Genomic DNA, 12,443 nt, shown 5'->3' with positions numbered 1-12,443 from the left:
ATGGCAAAATGTGTAACTTTAAAGGAAATGTACTTTAAAACTTAAATGCTTCTCTCTGCCATCAAGAGGGGGGCTACTAAAATGTTTTGCCCCCGAAGTGGGGGGGGCAACCAAATCTTGCTTAGGGCCCCCAAAAGGCTAGGGCCGGCCCTGCCTGGGATGTCTTGAAATGGCTTAATTTAACACATGGGACTATTTTTATTTATTTATTTAACCAGGTAGGCAAATTGAGAACACGTTCTCATTTACAATTGCGACCTGGCCAAGATAAAGCAAAGCAGTTCGACACATACAACAACACATAGTTACACATGGAGTAAAACAAACATACAGTCAATAATACAGTGAAAATGAGTCTATATACATGTGTTTTTACAGGCTGTAAAATACCACATTGTTATATGAAACGCATTCATTTTTATTGATTTGAGACATACTGGTAGAATGTAGGTAAAAACACAGTACAGCATTTATTCTTTCTCTATTAATGAATTGATATTCATGGAGAGTGAGTATCATAGGGCACTACTTTATTACTGAGGTATTATCTTTAGCTGTGATTTCTTTCTTCCAGTTTTTCCAACGAATCCAATATAAACCTGAAGAGGAACATATTATTGGACACTGTTATACCATTCGAAGTGGTCACCAAGGAAGCATTGCTCAGGTAAGTACTAATATAGGTGGGTTAATGCTGTGTACCTTAAGTTTCTTAGCTTTTACTTCACATTTAATCTCTTGTCAACATTGATGCTCTTGCCTGCACTTGTCCATAAAATGTGGGGGTAGGTCTTGACAAATTAATGTAACTGCCACAGAGTTTTTCAAATTATTTAATAACTGCCCCCTAAAACCAAATTACCTAAAATGTATAACTGGAAATTACAATTACAATGTCAGAGCAAACAATATACTGTATAACAGCACAGCAGAGACATTCACCACTGTAACCCATTATTGTGATGATATATTCTAGTATACCATGTACATGACATTTTACTGTATTCCACCATTACCTCATGACCGTCTGTCCATCTCTCCTGTTCCAGGTGGAACGGCACTGGACAGACAGAAGTCTCCCCAGTCCTCTGGAAGGTTGACAGCACAAGGTCACATGACCTGGAAGAGAAAACCCAGGAGACTTTTGGGATCCCTTTTTGGTGAGAGAACAATCACACCTCAATGATCTGCCTTTCTCGGCCTGGGTCATGTTCATTAGGGCCACGCAATTGTAAGTGTTATAAAACATTTTGCAATGGGAACCAAAAATAAGCCTTTCTTATTGGACAAGTTCAGGTTTTCCCTCCCATCTTCAGTCCGTTTTCATCATTTTAGTGCCTAATGAACATGACCCAGGTCTCCCTTGAAAAAAGGTATTTGACTTCAATGGGACTTCCTGGTGTAAATTAACATGAAATAAGTATGAAATCAAGAATAATCCACCTCTCAGCCAAAACCCATGAATATGAACAAAGCTATGATTGATATCTGTAGCAAATAGAAGCTAGGTTAGCCCGTCGAAACTGTAACAAGAATATCTATGAGTAGATACGGCAATGCAGCACAGATACGTACATGCACACATGCTTACACACACCATCAGTCAACCATTCAATCAATCACACATACATTCCCACATATACACAAACAAAAACCTAATCACACATGCATTTAGAAATGCATGCACATGCCCACAACATCCGCATAAATACACAGAGAGACAGATTGACATTATAGCTTGGCATCTCTGAATTCATTATAAATGATGCCCCACTATAATTGAAAGAGGAAATGATGGGACATACATAATGGTGTAGTTTACTGTAACGATTCCTTTTTGCTATTTTTCCCTAAATGAGAGAACTTAGCAAAACGCATGAAGATGAAGTAACCCAGTCCACATGCACATGTGCTTGCCTTTTCGCTCGGTGGCCCTTTTCCTCTTTAGCTAACGGTACATGAAGGCCTTGCCTGAACAAGGTCTGGTCTACTGCCGTAGAGCGTATGAACCAGAAGAGATAAGAGACGCATGATTGTATTTGTCATGTCAATTAGCCCCATCTAGATGTTGACTTTCAATGTTTGGTGCTCTGGCTGTGTAGAATGGGCCGGTTATCAACCTGGAAACAAGTCTAAAGACTGATGAACTGATCTGCACGGAGACGCAGCTGTGCTCGGTCGTCCCCTCTGCTCTCTGCCAAACGGCTCCATTAATGCCCTGAGAACCCACGACCTAGCGCAACTCTGGTGAGTAAGGCTACCTCATCTCTTTTCTTTTGCTACATGGGGCTCCGAAGAAGCTCTGTACTAATACTACTAATTGTAATTGGAAATTGGCCCGCAAGGGTTTCCCTGAGTTGGCTGAGTTTAAATTGGGTATTGACCTCGTCTCCATTCCATACCACGATGTTAGTTTTCCTCTTTTGTTGTGTCCGTCTAGGAAAGCTTTATTCCTGACAGAGACAGAGGTTTTCTGTTAAGTTTTCTCTAACGGTAGTGCTGATAGGCGTCGATGGGTGATTTAGGATGGGATGATTCATACTTTTTTATTCAGGATTTTGGTTGCATCTCCTTCTTTGTAAAATACTAAGTTGTACACAGGATTGAAAATGGTTTATAAACCATTTTGCTGATGTTTTGTTTCACTATAACATCATTTTTGATCAGATAAATTACTGGCAAGTCATTTCGAAGAAAAATTGTCCCCAATGTCGCCTGCCCTTACGTGTGGACGAGTGACATACAAAATGTCAGTCGTCGTTATAATCCCTGTGTTGTATCATCCACAAAGTCGTTGCATCACATTGCTTCCTTTCCACCAGGGATGTTACTCCCCAGGGAGATTTTGTCCTTTTGTCATCCTAACTAGTTTCGCCACATTGGCAGCTTTTGCTCAAGGGTGACCAGTTCAGGAGCTGCCGAGTCATGAGTAAAAATAACTGACACAGACTCACGCCCAGAGTTCAGCCGTTACTTATGTACATGTTAGATCATAAAGAGATAAAATGGTGAGAGCGAAACACCAAAAGTTGACTGTATCTTTGGCAAAAGCACAACCTGGTCTCTGACTATTTGTATTATTTTGTATGTATATCCGGGACACTCCATTTAGTATGATACCTTACGTGTCCTATGGTATGTATTAATTAGTGGATGTCCATCACCCATTTTGTATAATATGTTACGGATTACAATTTGTATTATATGTTACGAATTTGCAAACGTACAATATGTTACGAATTTTCAAAACATACTATATGTTATGGAATCGTACTATATTTACGAATTTGCAAACATATTATATGTTACAAATTAGCAAAATGTACAGTATGTTACGAATTAGCAAAACGTACTATATGCAGGGTTGGGGAGTAACAGATTCCATGTAATCCGTTACATGTAAGGGTTTACAAAAAACCTGTAACTGTCATCCGTTACGTAGCCAGCAAAAATATTGCGAGAAATTTCAGATCATTTTGAAAAACTAGATGATTACTTCAAGGATTACTTTTAAATTCAGAAAGGATGTTTCTCAAATGACATTCAAGAACAGGAATAGGCTTTTGTAGGCTACAGTCCAAGATATGTCTTCCAATGATGCAACTGCTGTCGGCATCCAAAGATTATCCAACTTGAATAAACTCTTGGAGGTAAGGATGACAGCAGTGGTGTAGCCTACGGCGATACGGATATCACTTATTATTGATATCTACATAGCGCATTGATGTAAATTACATTGCTGCTCTTTCATTTAGCTATTTGCGCCTTACGGATTGTGGTTGTTGTGGATGGCTGTTCACAAATCTAAATGTGTATTTGAACTGAATAATGGTTGAAAGAAGTTTAAACTGCCTATCAATCATTGTTTTCAAACCAGTTCACAGACAGTGAAAACTGCGCTCTTGCAACAGCTGCATAGTGCGGATCCCAGCCTATAGAATAAAAGTGAGGCTTTTATTGCTCAATCTAATTCATGCTGATAAAAAAAATCCATAGGCCTAATTGACACATTCTCAAACTCGCACACTTTTGATAGACTTAAGGGGGAATCTGTAGTTGCTACATCCGTTTTTGGACTTATACAATATAAGCTTGTTTTTCTCCAATGTTTGTAAACATTGGAAATGTAAACAAACACTGTATAACCTCATAACATGGATGGTCAGTCCTTGCATCCATAGCTCTGTCTATTAATCTGAGAGTGGTTACATTTCTCCAGGCCCATCCCTCAGCTTTTTACCAAAACAGAGGCAGGCGACAAAATAGGCTTATAGCAAATGCAGCATACGGCATTCATTTTCACATGTAAATAGCACTTTTTAGTAGTGCTTAAAGCATGCCATTCCAAGAGCGCAGCATTTATTTTTCAACCCGAATCAATGGGTTACAGTTGCTAGTTATACTAGCTATATGTTATGAATTTGTAAAACATATGATATGTTACAATTTCTAGCTAGTTGGCTAATGTTAGCTAGCTGGCTAACGTTAGCTAGGCTAGGGGTTAAGGCTAAGTTTCGGAGTTAGTTTAAAGGGTTAGGGGAAGGGTTAGCTAAGGGTTAAGGTTAGGGTTAAAGGGAGGGTTAGCTAAAATGGTTAAGGTTAGTGGAAGGGTTAGCTAACTTGATAAGTAGTTGGGATTGCTAGACGTTAGTGTTACAGCCCATCCATCAATCCCGACCAACCACCCTACTTTGGTTTTTACCTTAAGTAACCATCTGTCTTATGTTACCATACCAAACTCATTTAAGTGTCCCAGGTTAACGTATACAATGTGACGTCCAGTCTATGGGACCAGTCAGCAATGCAAGATAGGTCTACACAAAGGGAGGGTGGTAAACAGTTAGGTCACTCTTCGAGAGATCATGGCTGTCATAGTATTTTCTCATTCTCAAGGATGTGAGAGAATAGGAGCTATTTTACCATTCTCAGTTTGTCAGAAGTGCAGACATTGCAACGTATACAAATATATATTGGTTCATATAACTGTGGCAGATAGTTATACTGCTAGGACTATGTGCAGGCAGGCAGATGTGGTTGTCTAGGGTTTCTTCTGAGTCTGCACTTTGAGCTGAGTGACACTCGTGTCAGACGGGCGCATTACATAGGGGCCCATCTGCGTGAGAGTGAATGATCAAGATGGGCCAAAGATTAGTCTTTTTAATATCTGTTTGAGTTTAACGGCCACCGTCATCATCACTGCTTGGACGAAAGGGGGGAAGGGGGGGGGGGGGGGGGGGGTCGTTTTTTTGTTTTTCTTCTGGATATGTTGCACCTTTTATAAATGCAGCATTTATTAATGTGTTCATAACTCATAAACTAATCTGTCAGACCAGTACACAGGGAGGCAGTCTAATTTCCTCTGCCGTACTCCTTCAACAACTTTGAAGTAGTGTGCAGGCACTGGCATTTATCTTGCTCTCCTTAGTACAGAGTACAAACAAAAAGACATATTCTCTCTCACACAAACACAGATGCACACACAAGCATGTACGTGCGCACACACATCACTGCCTTCTCTGAGTTAGAGCATAACACTACGTAGAATTTGTCAGACAGTAGTACAGCCTCTACTAGCGACATTATTTTATTTTGCCATTGAGCTTTTACTAGCACAAATCAAATGAAATCGCATAATGAGCTTGTATAGGGAACGCTCAATCGACGTAATAATTAAAACACCAGGAGAGGAAATTAAGGCATTAAACGTCATGAGCAGTTTAATGGAGAGGGTGTCTGTTAAACTTTCGCAGATGTAAGGACATAGTCATGTCAGAAGCTGGCAGATTCATTACTTGCCAACAACAGCTGCAAATTCCAATAAACTACAGTACTTCACGTTTTGAAGTTCACTTTCATTGGTTTGTCTAACACTATCATGAATCGAGCAACAGAATGCAGTATTTATTTAGTTTCATAGTTTCATAGCACAAACATTTGTTAGCATGTTTCTCACACTGGCTTTAGCTATGGAGGGATCAGGCCTGCCAAGGCAACTGCATGGGGGGTTGCCTCAGAGGGAGACAACGTCTTCATAGGGCGACAAATTCCCATGATTTGTGAATCTGTTCAGACCAAACACCTAGTGCGATAGCTAAAATGGCTTTGAAAAAATATGATTTCAGCCAACAGGGTGAAATACACTATCTTCCAAAATAACTAAATTATGGCATGACCTGGAACACTACAGAGAAGATTTCTAATGCTTCCCTGGTCTGGACACCCTGGAATGATACAGATAAGATTTCTAGCTGCCCACAACCACTGACCACAAAAACTACTGACCACAACCACAAAACTACTGACCACAACTAATGACCACAGCCACACCACTACTGACCATAACGACTGACCACAACTACTGACCACAACCACAAAACTGCTGACCAAAACTACTGACCACACAACTAATGACCACAGCCACACCACTACTGACCAAAACTGCTGACCACAACTGCTGACCACAGCTACTGACCACAGCTACTGACCACAGCCACACACCTACTTACCACAAAACTACTGACACACACTCAGCTCCTTGGTGTAGCAAGCTAGGTCTGGTTCCCACTAGCTCTGGTGTAGCTGTGGTATGCATGATAAATGATCACTACTTAAATATGCCATCATTTGCATATAATACCCAACAACACTGACATGGCAACAAACACCCACAAACCAAAAGTGAAACCCAGGCTGTCTAAGTATGATTCTCAATCAGGGACAACGATTGACAGCTGCCTCTGATTGAGAATCATACCAGGCCGAACACAAAACCCCAACATAGAAAAACACACATAGACAGCCCACCCCAACTCACACCCTGACCATACTAAATAAAGACAAAACAAAGGAAATAATTGTCAGAACATGACACTAGAACTACAGCTAACTATCAGCAGGTCTATATACGAACCTATTCTACATAGTTCTACAACAAAAATACTTTTTTAAAGGGCTGTCATCAGTTGATGCACCGTCATATTTCCATCCCCAAATAATAGCGTAAAACTTTTGAAATCAAACCTGATTTACACTTGAGTTTTACAAAAGTATATTGTGCGTCTATGTATCTGTAAGCATTCAAATCCATTTTGATTTATTAAATTAATGAGACTTGCGAAGCAAACATTCCATTCTAAATCTTCATCTCACTCACTCATCCACATCGCGTCCACTGGTGCATAGGATCAATAACAAAGGCACACCTTTTCTGTCTGACTCTGGCCATATTCTCCACCGTGCCCCAGCTCTGCTAATTTGGTTGATTGTTCACCGCCCCTTTGTCTTGGGCCTCCCGCTTTTACACCCACCCTCTGGAGTCCAATGGGCACCTATTCTTGGGATGGAGTCTGTACTCTTTCTCAGGGCGTGTCCAATCCAGCGGCGTCTCTTATGTATGGCATCCATGGCTTCCTGCTTCATTTGTCTAAGGAGCTTGGTGTTTGATATTGTGTTTGTGCAGAAGATGTGCATGATTCTCCGGAGACAATTTCTGTGGAAGGCAAATAGATGCAGACCTGATAAAACTGTCATTTCCCATCATGCCGAACAATAAAGGACAGTTGCCAGTACACAGTACACACTCTGGTATATTTAGAGTTTTGTGTTTGTGCCAAGGGAACTTTGTAAAGATTGCTCTTTGCTGGTGCCTCCATCATGGCATACAGTGCATTCAGAAAGTATTCAGACCCCTTGAATTTTTCCACATTTTGTTAGGTTGCAGCCTTATTTTTTAAAATATTTTTTTTAACTAGGCAAGTCAGTTAAAAAGAAATTCCTATTTTCAATGACGGCCTAGGAACAGTGGGTATAATTCCTTGTTCAGGGGCAGAAAGACAGATTTTTACCTTGTCAGCTCGAGGATTCGATCTTGCAACCTTTCGGTTACTTATTCTAAAATTAATTAAATCATTTCCCCCCCTCAATCTACACACAATACCCCATAATGACGAAGCAAAAACAGGTTTTAGAGATTTTTGCAAATGTATTAAATAAAAACCTGAAATATCACATTTATATAAATAAGTATTCAGACCCTCTACTCAGTACTTTGTTGAAGCACTTTTGTCAGCGATTACAGCCTTGAGTCTTCTTGGGAATGATGCTACAAGTTTGGCACACCTGTATTTGGGGAATTTCTCCCATTCTTATTTGCAGATTCTCTCAAGCTCTGTCAGGTTGGATGGGGAAAGTTGCTGCACAGCTATTTTCAGGACTCTCCAGAGATGTTCGATCGGGTTCAAGTCTGGGCTCTGGCTGGCCCACTCAAGGACATTCAGAGACTTGTCCCCATTACACTCCTGCGTTATTTTGGCTGTGTGCTTAGGATCGTTGTCCTATTGAAAGGTGAACTTTCGCCCCAGTCTGAGGTCCTGAGCGCTCTGGAGCAGGTTTTCATCAATGATCTCTCTGTACTTTGCTCTGTTAATCTTTGCCTCAATCCTGACTAGTCTCCCAGTTCCTGCTGCTGAAAATCATCCCCAGAGCATAATGCTGCCACCACCATGCTTCACTGAAAGGGATGGTGCCAGATTTCCTCCAGACGTGACGCTTGGCATTCAGGCCAAAGAGTTCAATCTTGGTTTCATAAGACCAGATAATCTTGTTTCTCATGGTCTGAGAGTCCTTTAGGTGCCTTTTGGCAAACTCCAAGAGGTCTGTCATTTGCCTTTTACTGAGGAGTGGCTTCCATCTGGATACTGTACCATAAAGGCCTGATTGGTGGAGTGCTGCAGAGATGGTTGTCCTTTTGGAAGGTACTCCCATCTCACAGAGGCACCCTGGAGCTCTGTTAGAGTGACCATTGGGTTCTTGGTCACAACCCTGACCAAAGTAACTGTCACGTTCGTTCTCCTCCTCGTCTGAGGAGCATGGATCGGACCAAAACGCAGAGTGATATGAATACATCTTCTTTTATTAGAGACGAAGACGAAACGAACACTATACAAACTAATACAAAAACAATATACCACGAACGTGAAGCTACAAACGAAAGTGCACACACAAGCTACTAACGTTAGACATAGACAATTACCCACAAATCCCTAACACAAAACAAGCCACCTATATATGATTCTCAAATAGGGACAACGATAGACAGCTGCCTCTGAGAACCATATTAGGCTGAACATAGAAACAGACAAACTAGACACACAACATAGAATTCCCAACCAGCTCACGTCCTGACCAACACTAAACAAGCAAAACACACACGAACTATGGTCAGGACGTGACAGTAACTTTAGTTAACTACAACAGATCGCAGTTGTAGATTAGAACTTTTTCTCAACTGGCCTACTTGGTTAAATAAAGGTGAAATAAAAAATGAAAACATCCAAACTACTTAGTGAAAAATGATCATATCCAAATCTGAAATGTCATAAAATACAAAATTCCAAAAAGAGATCACTCTGGTGTCAGACGTTAACAGAATATGTAATGTAGCCTATTAAACACAAAAACAATGTTTCAAGTGAGAATGAGGCAGTTCGGGTGCAAAATCACTAAATAAAAGTATTGCCTACTTCACCAATATTTTATTTTTGCAAAAAAAGTTGTGTAATTCCAGTAGTTACCTACAATGCTACATGGAAAAAAAGGAATTAACTACTGAAAACATGACCAAGATTCCAATTTAGTTGAACTGCAAAATGTAGTTACATTACTAGTTGGGGGGGGGGGGGGGGGGGGCTTTTGTGAATGAACACTCACACTTTACTTTTTTCCCCCTTACTAGCTCTGACTTTGCTGATAGCTACTTATTTAGGATGTTTTTTAAACGTATTATTACGTGGTATATATGGTTTTCCCACCTAGCTATCTTTAGATGAATGCACTAACTGTAACTCCCTCTGGATAAGAGCGTCTGCTAAATGACTAAAATGTCAACTAAATGTAGTTCACTATTCCTCAGACACAGTAACACTCACCTCAGTGTGCTGCTCCTTATCTACTTAAAATAAAACTCTTTCGGTTTTTTTCCCACCACGAGTGTCACCTTTCAATATACGGATATGATTATGAATGAGTGTAGCCAGGTTAACACAGTAGATGAATCTGTCAATATGATACGAAGGCTAAAAGGGACACCCGACATCGAGTTCTCTAGTGGGTACTTGCAGGTTGAGAAGCCCAGCAGTTCTAGTGTTACATTTTTAAAAACATTTTAGTCATTTAGGAAACGCTCTTATCCAGAGCGTGCATACATTTGAACTTTTTTTTTTCGTAAAAGCTGTCATCACTAGACAGACCATCATATTTCTCTCCCCAAATAATAGCCTGAAACTTTCTAATTTCTTATGAGTTCCTTCCACCACAACAGCAGGTATTCCAAATCAGAAAGCAAAAAAATAAAAAGTTACAGAACCATAATACATTTTCTCTCGTTTCAACACATACTGCATTTTTTTGATGGACCACAACAACCAGAAACAGCATGTCAGCAAAGCTTGAATGAGTGAATGGATATGCAGCAGGGAAATCGACAGGGCATCTGACAACAAGACAAGGTGTCCAATATAATTACATTTGAGTTTCTGAATGAACAGCAGACCTGTGAGCTTCCTACAATACTCTGTACTGTTTGATCATTACATCATTATTCAACAAAAGCAAACTTAATTTACACTGAATGTTTTACGAAGGTAACTAAGCATCTATTTATCTGAAACCCACAGCTTTAATGATTAAGGGTTGATTTGCTTTACTAAGAGTGTCGTCTACGTGATCCTTCCTTTTATTCTCATCGTCTGACCGAAGGTCTCTTGGCTCTATGTCTTCCTCCTTTCAGTTCACACGCAACAACTGTAGTTGAGACATTTTCATTGGAATGACAGTTGTGTAGCCTACCCAGCAAACATGGAATGTCTGAGGACATTCGGCAATATTCCCATTAGGTTCCTTAAGGCTGACGTTCTGAGAACATTTTAAGAACGTTGCGCGATGGTCCCAAGGGAACGTTCTCTGGGGGACCTTTGTGCAGTTCTCTGTAAGTTCCCAGGACATCACTGAGGACGTAGGATGTTCTCAGGACTTTCCTTTTACTAGTCCTTAGGACGTCACATGATGGTCCCAAGGGAACGTTCTCTGGGGTATCTTTCTATAGTTCCTGGTTTTACCCGTGGGCGTTTTTAGGACGTTCTTGGGACGTTGTGTCATGGTCCCCTGGAGGTTTGTCACGTGATGGTCCCAGGTGTCCCAAACTATTGTAAGTAAAGTAATGAAATGCTGTTCAGCCAAAATAGTAAAAAAAAAAAAAAAAAAAAAGTCTATGACAATATGATTACATTTGACATGATCACTTAGTTTTCAGTTAATCTGACAATTCTCTCATTGGGTTTTCACTATAGTTGTCTAATGTTGGTGGGGACTATTATTCTGTTTTAATGTTACTCCTGAATCACTACGATAATTAAAAATATAGTAGTTTTTCCTCATTGTATTTTGAACAGAGCTGAGATGTACTTTGAAGTGCAAAGTGTAGGAATAGGCTTACAGGTGAAATCAGTCATTGATAGACAGTGGCGTAGCAGGAAGATCGTCATGTTCAAATCCCAGGTGAACAAAAATGACTGTATGAAAAAAACATACACTTTGACATACATGATTACATAGTGTTTTCTAATTACATATTTGACACACAATGTTAAAACCACTGTGGGGGGGGAGGGGTCCCTGCATTGCCAAAAGACAAAAAGCTGTGACTGGATTAGTGACTCATCAAATCAGGACCTTGATGGGCTTGGCAACAGTAAAAAGGGATTAAGTGTAATGAAACTAGTTACAGTGCCTTCAGAATGTATTCATGCCCTTGACTTATTCAAATCAACCTTTATTTATATAGTACATTTCAGACATGAATGCAACGCAGTGCGCTTCAGACATTTTTATTTTATTTAACCAGGCAAGTCAGTTACGAACAAATTCTTATTTACAATGACGGCCTACCATGGCCAAACCCTAACCCTGAAGACGCTGGGCCAGTTGTGCACCGACCTTTGGGTCTCGCAATCACGGCCGGTTGTGATACAGCCTGGAATCAAAGCAGGTCCTGTAGTGACGTTTCTAGCACTGAGATGCAGTGCCTTAGACCGCTACGCCACTCGGGAGCCCTCTGAATGCAACGCAATGCGCTTCACAGTAAAAACATAACTATTTACTACACAACAAACATAAGAGGATGAAGAAAAAAAGACTGCCGAAAACTGAAAGATATAAAAAGCACCATAAGGAAAAGCAAAGCTAAATAAGGTGTGTTTTTAAGATCTCTTTTAAATACAGAATGTCCACAGTTTCAACCCCCTCAGGTTCTCTGGCAGGCTATTCCAGAGGCAGGGGGCATAGTAACTAAAGGCTGCCTCTCCATGCCTCTTGGTCCTAGGCTTTGGGATAGTAAAAGGCCAGTACCAGAGGACCTGAGGGACCTACTGGGTACATAACTCTAAGCA

At 40.4% G+C, this 12,443-nt stretch overlaps 1 protein-coding gene across 7 annotated transcripts in view; it reads left to right on the top strand.

The window, feature by feature from the left end:
- Nucleotides 1-12,443, top strand: part of pcbp3 (poly(rC) binding protein 3) — a 177,645-nt gene that overhangs the window by 25,444 nt on the left and 139,758 nt on the right. For 6 of the 7 annotated variants that reach the window (XM_055871009.1, XM_055871007.1, XM_055871012.1 and 3 more), the window contains exons 2-4: nucleotides 575-667; nucleotides 1,050-1,160; nucleotides 2,103-2,247. The exons of the other annotated variant lie outside the window; for it this stretch is intronic. The gene's annotated coding sequence lies outside the window, so the exon portion shown is untranslated. The remainder of the gene's footprint in view (nucleotides 1-574; nucleotides 668-1,049; nucleotides 1,161-2,102; nucleotides 2,248-12,443) is intronic. 7 annotated transcript variants of the gene reach the window in all.

This window comes from Salvelinus fontinalis, chromosome 19, assembly GCF_029448725.1.
Source record: "Salvelinus fontinalis isolate EN_2023a chromosome 19, ASM2944872v1, whole genome shotgun sequence".
Lineage (NCBI taxonomy): Eukaryota > Metazoa > Chordata > Actinopteri > Salmoniformes > Salmonidae > Salvelinus > Salvelinus fontinalis.
The sequence above is the reverse complement of the archived record's forward strand: the minus strand, read 5'-3'. Positions and strand labels throughout refer to the sequence as shown.